The 8867-nt window shown below is 40.9% G+C and overlaps 1 protein-coding gene across 1 annotated transcript in view; it reads right to left on the bottom strand.

Annotated features, from left to right (window-relative positions):
- LOC117811230 (NACHT, LRR and PYD domains-containing protein 3-like) overlaps positions 1-8867 on the bottom strand; it is a 574987-nt gene that overhangs the window by 85358 nt on the left and 480762 nt on the right.

Here is an 8867-nt window from a genome sequence, read left to right as displayed (position 1 = left end):
GCTCTTTTACATTATGTTCTCTGTGTACAACCTCTTACAGATGTTTATGTATTACAAAGTGTTCAATAAAAAAATAAACATAAAAACTTTGTCAGCATTCATGATACAATTAATAATAATAATAATAATAATAATAATAATAATAATAGTGTAGCTGAAAACATGAGTAGTTTGAACTACTCATGAGGTGATGTGACATGGCATGTTTCAAAGATAAGATGGAAGAATAAGTCGCTAACAGTGAGTTTGGTCCAATATGTGGGTTGAGTATGTGACACATGGTGTAGCTGGTCCTAATTTAACCCTGTGGTGTCGTAAAAAACAACCCAGATAGGAGTGTTTTTAATCCAGCTGTTATTTAGGCTACAGCCTTACTACTACACAAACACAGTTTACTGTCTTAGGATTTCAGAAAAGAGAAGAACACTCATGAGCTGACTTCAAAGCTAAAATAGTGAGTAACTAGAGCACTGATAGAAATGTAGAGGAGTAAAATAAAACTCAAGTAAAGTACAGATCCTCAAAATATGTACTTAATTACAGTACTCAAGTAAATTTATTCTGTTACTGTCCACCACTGGTAGTCTGACTGTTCTGCTGGATCTGGTCTGCAGGATGCTGAGCCCATAGACTGTATAAATAATGGGCGTAGTAGGGGAGAACGGGGTTGGTTGTCACACGGGGTTGGTTGGCACACTCGTTATATCTCACCACCAGAGGGAACTGTCTCTCAAATTGGGGTATGGACATTTCCAGAATTAGGATCAGAGCTCACCTACATAGTCTTCTCTGGAGTAAGACAGCTGAACTTGAGGTGAGAGGACTTTTTGTGTTTTTCATGTGAAATAGTAAATATTCAGCTCCTCAGTATTTTTCTTCTAGGCTTTTAAATGATGGGTTTATAACAAAACAAGTGCTGCCCCTACAAAGTGTGAGGGGAAAGCTATAGTTTAGATTTTTATTAGCTAGCTAACTAGTTGTTTGATGGTTGTTAGCCTTGATGCTAGCAAAAAATTCCAGTTGGGGTTGGTCATCACATTCTTGCCAACATAGGGGTTGGTTGTCACATGTAACAACCCACCCCTATGTTGGCAAAATCATGCATGGTGAAATGAGTTGGAGTGTGCAGACCCTACATTTGCCATCACTGTAACTCAGACAGTGACTGTGTGTAGTCTAGTTGAGTAGGTCATTATTGTACGGCCTATTTCTTTTGTTCTTTATGTTGTTACATAGGCTGGCCTAAAGATGTGTTTCCTGTTCATGTTCCTTCCTCATTTTATGTTAAAATGCATTAAGTTTGTAACAGTCGTTGTTATACCTGGTACCGCCACAAGCTGCGCCACCTTTCTGTGTCAGTCTGTTACATACAGAGAAGTTGCTCCCCCTGAGCATGCAGAGTTTTTGTATGATTGTCAGACAGAGACATGCTCTCTGTCTGCTCCTCTAGTGACGAGCTGGTGTAAGCTGTGCCTATCTTTCTGTTTAATAAACTGCCGTGTGGAAATCCCCACTCTGTCCTCTTCATCTGATGCTACTCAGGATCTTGGGTCAATTGCTACCTGCTACGACCGACCGCTAGCTCTCTCCTCCTACACCAGCTAACGTTACAAGTTATGTAGGCCTATCACTTGTCAGTGCAATTAAACTTTCAAATTTAGTTCTGCCTTCTTGCCTTTTTAAAAATATTTTTCCCATTGAAATACCATTGTGACAACCAACCCCATAGTGTGTGACAACCAACCCCATAGTGTGTGACAACCAACCCCATAGTGTGTGACAACCAACCCCATAGTGTGTGACAACCAACCCCATAGTGTGTGACAATAGTGTGTGACAACCAATCCCATAGTGTGTGACAATAGTGTGTGACAACCAACCCCATAGTGTGTGACAATAGTGTGTGACAACCTTCCCCGTGATGGGGTTGGTTGTCACAATGTGTCAGAGTGTCTTTGATAGTTAATTGCCTCTTTGTTACAATGAGTTGGAAAATGTGAGGGATACACATTTCAAGCCAACACCTTAAGCTTCAATTTATTATAGGAATGACTTTTGAAAGATGTTTTGACGATGAGCAATCATCAAAACAGTAAAAGGTGCGACAACCAACCCCGTTCTCCCCTATCCGTGACGTCACCCATGTGTTCCTGAGCGCTGTTTTGAAGCCAATCGACGGCGGCAGCCATATTGGAAATGTTGAACTCAACCAGGCATATTGTGAAGTAAAGAGGCGGGGTTTGAGCCTCCTAGCCAACATCTATGTGTTCCTGCCTGGCAGTCAAGTCAGTTGTGCCCTTATTTGGGCATAACTTGTAATCTTAATATCTTCTGAACCGTCCCGTTAGAAATAAATTCACCCCCCATACAGTGTGTGCTGATAGAGAAATTAACTACATAGAGCCAAGCTGTTTTTGAACCAGACTGTAAACATGTTTATTTCTGCTGTAAAGATCGTCTCTTTGAATGGGTGTGGATGTGGTTTCCGGTGTTTCTGTAGCCAGCCTCAAGAGGATTCTCGATGAACTGCAGTTTATAACACTTCCACATGGGCTTCATAGTTTGAGACCGGCGGTTGCCGCTTGGCTGGGCCAGACGTCACTAGATTTTTTTGTCTCAGAAAGTGGAAGTAAACAACGACCAAGCTGATAGATAAACCACTAAATCACTTATGATTTAAAAATTTAAGAAGTGGTTTATATGGAATTTAATAATTTTTACAGCACCTAAAAACTGAGTTCCCCCTGTCAACAAAGAAGAAAACAAAAAAAAGTTAGTGCTGTGCATTGTGGGAAACAGTACGTGAGGCAGACTGGTCCACCGCAGACTGAGACATGTTCCTGAATCAGTAATGATTCCTGTAGCCTGCAGGGGGCGCTGGCATGGTGACAGACCGTGTGCCTCATAAATAAAAGTAAGAATAATGGATTTCTGTGTTTCCCTCTGCGTCTGTCAGCAGCAGCTGGTGTGAGGTCGCTCATTAACCCATTAACCTGCAGCAGCCAATCAGACGCAGCAGGGGGTGTGAGGAGGGTCTGTGGGGAATCTTGAGGGAGGAGGCAGCTCCATTCACTGCAGAGCGCGGGCAGTGAACGCACCATATGGTGGGGTGTGTGTGTGTGTGTGTGTGTGTGTGTGTAGAGGCCTTTAGAGGACAGAGGAACTAACTGTTGCACACGTTAGAAACCTCAGCACTCCAACGTTTACTGAAATGAGGGTATAAATGCCAAACCACTCAAGCCAATGAGGCAAATTAACATTTAGAGATGAATAATGTTATTCTATTGATGCATTCATGGGTTCATCTCTTCAGGGTTATAGCCGGTGTAATGGAACTAGTTTGAATTCTGTTTCATACTGCAGTCTGTTATTAAACCTCATCGTTTGAAGATGAATTTATATTTTGATTGAGTGAATCTGAAAAGAGAGCAGAGCCTCACATTTAAAATAGTGCTGTGATGAGGCCTGCTGAGGATGGGGCACTGTTTGTTAAGTTGTGCACATTGAAAATAACAGCAACAATTCTCCACATTTAGCTGCAAAATGTTAGAAAAATGAAGTGTGAATTTTTAAAAGTCACTTCTAGATCAATATATGTGATCTTTTTACATTTAATTTTGTTGTACCAAATATATTTAGGTTAAAATCTCTGTTAGATATAAATGTTAAATATAAATATAAATATTAAATGTTAAGATAAATGTTAAATATAAATGTTAAATCTTGCTCTGCGATCCTAAATATGTAGCTCATATGTAAATTCACACTGACACCTAGTGGAAATACCAAAATAAAAGCTTCATAAAGAGATACAGAGTTAGCAATAGCAACTTATCTTGTCCATACTATAGACTGAGTCAGTTCTGTCTCTGAGCGTTGTGAAATCTCTCACTGGCCTCCAAATCTGCCTATCCAGCATTTTCTGCTAAATCAGTTAAGGGCACATTATGGGCGGCGGACAGTCCTGCTAATAACCCGTAGGAGTCAGTACTGACAGGATATCTGTATCACTTTTTTCAGCTTTTATTTTGGTATTTCTAGTTGCTTGAATTTGCTTAATAGCTAAATATTTAGCATAACAAAGCAACATTTAACATTTATATTTAACATTTATATTTATATTTAAAATCTATATATTTAACATTTATACTTATACTCAACATTTAACATTTATATTTAACATTTATATCTATACTTAACATTTAACATTTAGATTTAATATTTAGATTCATATTTAACAATCAACTTTTATATTTAACATCTATATCTATATTCAACATTTGTATGAACATTTAACATTTAACATTTAGATTTAACATTTACATTTTATTTTACATTTATATTTTATTCAACATTTAACATTTATATTCATATTTAGCATTTGGAATTAACAGTGATTTTAAAATTTTATTATGCATATTAATTTAACTAACAACAAAAAAAGTGAATAAGTCCACAAATATTGCTTTAAATATGAAACGTCTAAATGTCACTCTACATTTTTATGCTGTTTGAAACTAGATGTGGAGAATTGTTACTGTCATTTTCAGTGTGCACAACTTAAACTGCGCCCAGAGCTGAGAGGAGTCAAACTATATAATAAACCAAAATAATAAACAAGTTATAAAATCACAGCTGAAGTCTCAGGCTTAAGTTATCACAGATTGTTTCTAGACACTGTCCATCACACTGAGATAACCTTGTATTTAGATACCTCCATCCTGGCAGTGTGCTGTTGTTGTTGTTGTTGTTGTTATTATTATTGTTGTTTTTGTTTTGTTGTTAGTTTGTTGTATGTCCACATAGTGGACATAGTTGTATCCACTGACTGTATCCTTAGTCGTGTATCATGGCCGTGTGATGGTCAGTCTGCAGTTCCTGTCACAGTTCAGGAAGGACCCAAGAGCAGATTTAAGGAAGAAAGTGGATTTATTCACAGCAGGCAAATCCAAAAACAGGCCAACAGGCAGTGGTTGAATTTCCAAGGAGACAAAAGAACAAACAGCAGGCCAAAACACAAACAGGCAGGAGCACACATAACAATCTGGCAACCAGCAAAGGAACTGGCTGACTTATTTACCAGGGAGTGATTACCAACAGGTTGCAGGTGTGTGTGATCAGGAGAGAGCAGAGGGGGTGGGGCTAGGAGGAGCAGGCTGCTCCAGCAGTGTCCATGACAGTTCCTCTCTCAGCATTGTGCCTGAGCAGCAGCAGAAACAGTGAATATTTATGTTAGTGTTCCAGCTGCAGACCTCCACGGTCAAGACCGGAAACACGCTAAAAGTTTCAAAATAAAATTCCAGTTTAACATTTCAGTCAATTTGGGCTTCCTCTTCACTGTCATTTGATTCTTAAGGCTGATTTATACTTCTTCCTCAAATCGATGGCGTAGCCTACGCTAGAGGTCCGCGTAGCTCCTGTACCTACGCAGAGGCCTACGCATGTAGCTGATGTGCACCTCCTCCAAAATGTAACTACACGTAGAATCAACGCGGACCGCAAGTCCTGTATTTCCTGCATTTACAGCAATCCAGGATCCCCGGTCGTTAGCTGTGTATTTCATCTCCTCCTCTCTATTCTTCATATAATCATGTCTGTATGATAAACAGCAACATGTATCAGCTGTAGATTAACATAACACGCTCTGAATCACCGTGGAAAAGGAAACAGATTGTAGCAGGACCGGAAGCAGGCGACCGGCTATCAGAGAGACCACACTGCCCTCAAGAGTTTCAGAGGAGAATTGCTGCGCGACACGGACACATCGACGCACAAGTATGTGAAGCTCATGTCTGCGTCAGCCCCTGCTGCGTAGGGGAGACGCAGAAGTATAAACCAGCCTTTTGACTGTACTGCACTACTGGCTGCAAACTCTAGATCAAGTATAACTTACATTTTCTTAGCTTATTGTTCATTTTAATTATTTAGTGCTTCACTTTAGAAAAGCAAAACACACACAGACTGAAAACAATGAGAGAAGGTTCTTTGTAAAGGAATGTTTTAAATGCTTACGTTCATGAAGCATAGCTAACGCTAACATTTGTGTAGCGCAGCTTACGCTCACGGTTGTGTAGTGTACCTAATGTTTGTTTAATAATTTTAAAATGAAAAAAGACATGGTACTGGTGTGACATTCAGTAGTTTGATTGAAGCATAAAATAATTGAAAATGTGAAAAATGTAAGTTTGGAACATAAAGACTTAGTTATTCTCTGTTTTAGATTCTTAAGATTAGCCGCCTCCTGTTGTCTCCAGGCGTCATCACTACAACAAAGTAGTGAGTGGTTTAGGACATGAGTTATGTTTATCAACATCTCTTCTCTCCCTCAGTCCAAAGATTGAGACCAGAAATGTTTACAGAGGGAATCAATCAGCTGAGAAGAGGACCAGGTTCTCACAGACTGATATACGATCAGACTGATTCTGTAGAGTCGCCCCCTGCTGGACGTTAGAGACACTGCAGGTTCATCCTGATCTCTGGAGTAAAACACAACCTGACCTGGACTTTAGTTTGATGTGTTTGACGTCTCTGGATGGACAACGGGTCAGTCAAACTACACTGACCTCTGACCTCTGCCCCCCCAGATCAGAGAGTAGGTCTAACTTTGACCCCCAAAGCCTCATGGTTCTTCTTCCTCAGCTCTACTTCAGTAGAAACAGTGAATATTTATGTTAGTGTTTATTTCCTCAGTCTGGTCAGAGAGGATCATAACTGTGATCTTTAACATGACATCCTCCTCCTCCTCTTCTTGCTGAGCCTTCATCATCACGCTGCTCCATATATGTGATTTAATCTATAAGCCTCTAATAGCTTTTTATCAGTTAATGGGTCGCGGGGACGTTAATGGTTCTGTAATCTTTCTGCTGCCTTTTTATTTTCATCACACTGATGGTCAGCAGAACAAAAGCAGAGCTGAGTGGATCCTAATCGTCCCGCAGATTTACATACAAATGACATTTAGAGACAATTACGTCAGTTTGAGACACTAATCCAACTAAGTTGTTAATCGACAACAAAGACACACAGACACAGAGACGCACAAGAACCTTCATCTGGATGGATCGGATTCAAAAAGAGAAGTTTCAGCCCCAACCACATGAAGAGATCTCACACTCAGCTGTGTCAGGACTGGTATGAGAAAATGACTTAAACACTGAATTTATACAGAAAGTTTAAGAAAGTTCATCTTCAGCTCAGTTTGAGTTTGAACAGGAGATGTGACAGTGACACGTATAAAAGGTGCGTGGTACAGATTTCTTTTTTAAGTCTGGTCCTGCTGGAGGTTTCTGCCTGTTAAAGGAAGTTTGTCCTTGCCACTGTAACTAGCTAAATGCTGCAAAGTGCTCTGCTCATGGTGGATTAAGATGAGATCAGACTGAGTCCTGTCTGTAAGATGGGACTGGATCTGATCCTGTCTTGATGTTGGGTCTTTGTTAATAATAGAACTTAGAGTGGTCTAGACCTGCTCTGTTTGGAAAGAGTCTGAGGAGAACATTAGTTGGGATTTGGCGCTATAAAAATAAAGATTGATTGATTGATTGATTGATTGATTGATCCTCAGGTGGGTCTAGTCCTCAGGTGGGTTCAGTCCTCAGGTGGGTCCATTCCTCAGGTGGGTCAAGTCCTCAGGTGGGTCCATTCCTCAGGTGGGTCAAGTCCTCAGGTGGGTCCATTCCTCAGGTGGGTCCAGTCCTCAGGTATGTCCAGTCCTCAGGTGGGTCCAGTCCTGAGGTGGGTCCAGTCCTGAGGTGGGTCCAGTCCACAGCGTCACAGGTTCTTGTGTGTGTCTGAAGCAGACTCTCATGGTTATGGTGCGTTCAAAGACTCTTGTGTTGGTGTTTGTTAAGTTTCCTCTCACCGCTCTTCCTCTGCTCTGATAAACTGGAGCACACAGCACTCCAGGAGCCTCATTGGTCCACATAGCTGTTAATCATGATGTCACACCCCCTCTTTTTATATCATCAATAACTAATTCATCAGAAACATGAACACTGAGACATACATCAGCATGATAAGAACTAACTATAATGACAGAAACATGTTGGACAAACATTTATTTGACCTGTGTTTGATTTTACACTTTGACCCATGTCCTATCTGTTAACATGGTGGAGGCGGGGCTTATGATCTGTACTGTAGACAGTCAGCAGGGGGAGCTCTGACTGTGTTGGCTTCACAGTCAGTGAACACTTCTGGTGTCTGCTTTATTTCACAGTCTATGATTAGGACTTCTGAAGAGAGGCAGGAAATGTGTGGCGGAGAGATCGGGGGGATGACATGTAGCGAAGGGTCGAGGCCGGGAGTCGAACCAGCAAACCGACCCTGTGGTGGTTTCTTGTGAGAAGAAGACTCCTTCAGGATGATTACGGTTTAAAAGCTGCTAAACACTCCAAACGGATGCATTAAAATCATCCTGACAGAAGGAGAGAGAGAAGTTGTTACTCTGAAGAACTGAGAGAGTCACACGTGTCTTTACTATTCTGGAAATCTCTCTGACGAAGAGCTGAGCAGGAGGGTCATGTGACTGATGATGCGTCCGCTCTATCTGGGTCATGTGACCCCGTCCGGAGGATTATTAGGGAGTAATTTGAAGGATTTCTGGGGATATAATTCAGTATGTTAGGATAATAATTGATAGAAGATTCCACTTTCATCTGGTAAGACGCAGCTTCAGTGTGGATTAGAAGACGCAGAGGGGACATCTGGACTGAGCTGCCTTATTTTCTGAGCCTTATTAGGCTGCATCTTATTTATGTCTTATCATCTCAGCATCTTATCAGCTCTGATTATCATCTGCAATCTGCAGCAGCTGCAGCCAGGACGCACTGTGCTCACTGTCACGGAGGTTTCTGCATACATGTTCATGT

Source organism: Notolabrus celidotus, chromosome 4 (assembly GCF_009762535.1).
Source record: "Notolabrus celidotus isolate fNotCel1 chromosome 4, fNotCel1.pri, whole genome shotgun sequence".
In the NCBI taxonomy this organism is placed as follows: domain Eukaryota; kingdom Metazoa; phylum Chordata; class Actinopteri; order Labriformes; family Labridae; genus Notolabrus; species Notolabrus celidotus.
This window is presented reverse-complemented; position numbering and strand designations above follow the sequence as displayed.